The sequence below is a fragment of the Lygodium microphyllum genome, chromosome 7, assembly GCF_053477565.2.
Source record: "Lygodium microphyllum isolate KBCC chromosome 7, Lygodium_microphyllum_v1.1.10, whole genome shotgun sequence".
NCBI classification, from domain to species: domain Eukaryota; kingdom Viridiplantae; phylum Streptophyta; class Polypodiopsida; order Schizaeales; family Lygodiaceae; genus Lygodium; species Lygodium microphyllum.
In genome coordinates this window covers 64,436,786-64,440,042 of record NC_141141.1, presented here as the reverse complement: position 1 = coordinate 64,440,042, position 3,257 = coordinate 64,436,786, and the positions used below count along the sequence as shown (strand labels likewise).

The following is a 3,257-nucleotide window of genomic DNA, read 5'->3' as shown; positions in this document are numbered from 1 at the left end:
TTTCTCTTACAAGAAGTGCCCTTGCAAAATGATGTATTCTTATGGATGGAGAGTGATTTCAAATGTTTGTATGACAATAGATTCAAAGATTCTCAAGATAGATGGGGTTAATGTAAGTATCTTTCACATTATTTTTTGAGCAACGTGTCTTTCAGTTTTTACAACTGCTGCATTATCATAAAATTTTATGATCATTCCATTTCTTTGTTTTAACTCCCTTCAAGTACGAACTATCAATGCTCTAACAACTTATTACAACTTTCCTTGCAGTGCCAAGATTACCCCCATTCATACAGATAGTGGATAAGAGAGAGATGTATTGAGTTAACTTTGGACAGGGCAATCACACTAGTTGACCCCGACTCTCCTCTGCTTAAATCCTTGACTAAGAGTAAGAGTAAGTTAAAAGACAAGCCATCTAGAAATGCAAGTCATTTGAAAAGACACAAATGCCAAAATCCATCTCCTCATCAGCCCCCTCAAGAGAAGAGACCCCTGACATCCCCCAGGTTCTCTTCGCGTGGATGCTCGCCCACGGTGTCATCAAGGGTCCTCGTGGTATGAATGGCATGCCCCCCTCTCCCCCACCGCCTTGTGGCATGCTGTGGGCACGTGTCCTCCGTGGCACGTATTCTACAGCTCGATCTTTTCTACGCCGTCGCCTATGTGTGCACGGGGTGCTCTTCACGTGGATGCTTGCCCTTTGTGTTAGAAATGGCACGCGACGGTGGCATTCAATCTTTTGTGCATCGCCTCCATGTGCGCGGGGTTTAGGGTTCGCGTTTAGTCGCGTCCTCCGTGGCATGAACGGCATGGCATGCCGCCATTCCTCGCTCTTGAGCTCTCTTGTGCCACTTTCCGAGTATACAAGAGCTCTTTGGAATTCCTTTGTGTTCGTGGTGCGGTCATACCAGCGCTAGTACACCGGATCCCATCAGAACTCCGCAGTTAAGCGCGCTTGGGCCAGAACAGTACTGGGATGGGTGACCTCCTGGGAAGTCCTGGTGCTGCACCCTTTTGCATGCTTGTTTCGAGACCCTGGCATGGAAATCCCCTCGGATCACGTCTTGACTCTCCAACGCTGACATCGTGGTAGGAAACCCCCTCGCCTTGCCATGACACGGTGCCTCCTCTCCTCGTCGCGATTGTCTTTGCGTATGTCGTGCCTGGTCCCTCCCTCTGCCTCACTTTCACGTAATACCCCCTCCTCACGATGCGAGGTTTTTTGGGAGCAGAGGGTGTGCCATGTTGTGGGGGGGTTCGGTGGAGCGGGGTTTTCCGAGGAGAGAGGGAGGGCGTGCCATGTTGCGCGGGCGGGTTGTTGGAGCGGGGATTTCTGAGGAGGGAGGGTGTGCCATGTCGCAGGGGGGTTGGGTGGTGCCATGTCGTGGGGGGGGGGGTTTTGAGGAGGTCCTGGGTGGTTCCATGTCGCGGGGGGGGGGGGGGTTGTGTGCAGTGGGTGGTGTGTGTGCCGTGTCATTGCGGAGCGGGATTTCTGAGGAGGGAGGGTGTACCATGTCGTGGGGGGGTGAGGTGACGTGCCATGTGTTGAGAATCAGCAATCACACTCAAACAGCCTCTTTGTATGGAGTCTCAGGGTCAAGGACATGCAGGCTAACTTATCCCATATGCACAATGGTGCCTACTGCAGTTTCCTACTTTCCTATAAAGCATTGTACTTGCTTTCTTTCTTAATGCAATGATAGTACTCTTTTCATTTCAGTAAAGTGTCAATGTCATTGTCCACATACACAAGATTGTGTTTATGAATCCAAGTCTCAATCTTGGAACCTAATTCACTTGTGTAACAAACAGTGTCCTTTCCATCATGAGTCTACACTTCTTTTTCCATCCTCCATAGCTTCCGGTATTGCCATGCTCTAGATCCCGCATTCCTAACATGGTATCAGAGCCCAGTTGGGCATGGCATTGCTTGTCTAGCCTCTCTTGATTCCTTTCAACCTCAGTCTAGCTCAATGTCAGCTCATGACTTCATCTCCCAACTCTACTCTCACTGAAGCTTCCATGGCAGCTATAGCCAGCAGCACCCTGTCAGATTGAGCTGCTTATATCTCACTCCACAGGTCAAATCTCTTGGAGCTTCCTTCTGGAAAAGTATTCCCCAACTCACAAAGCTTCCCTGTATCACATCAATCCAGGACATTGGACCATCTGGAGCTCAGCATTGTGAAAATCCCCAATCTCTGCTCTGTGTTTGCCATAGCTAGACAGGACTTACCTTACTTGGAGCTTCCATAACTCTTCAACCAGGCCATTTCAGCCCACGATTTCTTCTAGGGAGTTGTTCCTCTGATCAAGGCGCTTCATCCTGGCACAATAATCGATGACATTACTGCGCCCTGGCCTTAGCATTGTGAAAATCGCGGAATCCTGTCAGAAATGCGCCTGCTGCTGTTCGACGTGACTGCGCGCTGCATACTGTCCACGTTTTTGATGATTATGATAGGGCTTTGGTAGCCCATGAAATCAGCTTCCTAGGCATATAAAATTTTTTGAAAATGATCCACTGTAGCTCCTGCAATCTGAAAAAAACCAGGCCCTTGTCTCAGAAACCCTAATTCCACCATAGCCAAAGCTTCAAAATCTTGACATTTTTCACTGTTCCTCTCACTGAAGTTATCAACAGTGATTTTAATCACTGAGCAATACTCTCTCAAGTTCATTAAAGTACTGTCACTCAGATCTGAAGGCATCAACATCAAATCAAGAAGGGGAAGATCACTTGGATTTTAAAAGAGTAAAAGACTTTTGCAGATTTGGTATTCATTGACACTCAGTTAGTGTTTTTTAACACTTGTGTCTCTCAATCAATTCTTCTGTTGCTCAAATCTAATAAAGTCTGAAGTTGATTTGCTACTGTTCCCGTAAATCTAACATGGGAAAAGACTCTCCAAATGCTCGATTCAAAGGAGTCGGGTTCCACACTTGGCAAACCCGCATCAAGCTCATCCTGATGAAGAAGGGTCTCTGGGCCATCACAAATGGCAAAGAGAAGAAACCTCGAGACACGGACCTTGCAACTACTTGGCAAAAGAATGATGACAGAGCTCAGGCCATTATCAAATTGGAACTAGACGACAGTTATATCCACCATGTGGATAACTATGAGACCTCACAGGATACATGGAAAAGACTTGACACCCTGTTCGGTGCACAATCTAAATCATCAAAGTATGGTCTCCTGATTGAGTTCTTCAGGCTTGAAATGAAGTCCAGCACATCACTTTCCACACATC

At 47.4% G+C, this 3,257-nt stretch overlaps 1 non-coding gene across 1 annotated transcript; it reads left to right on the top strand.

Annotated features, from left to right (window-relative positions):
• The first annotated feature begins 897 nt into the window (after window positions 1-897).
• LOC148033535 (5S ribosomal RNA) lies at window positions 898-1,016 on the top strand. Its single transcript, XR_015691522.1, has one exon. It is a non-coding gene; the product is annotated as a 5S ribosomal RNA (ribosomal RNA).
• Window positions 1,017-3,257: the final 2,241 nt, after the last annotated feature.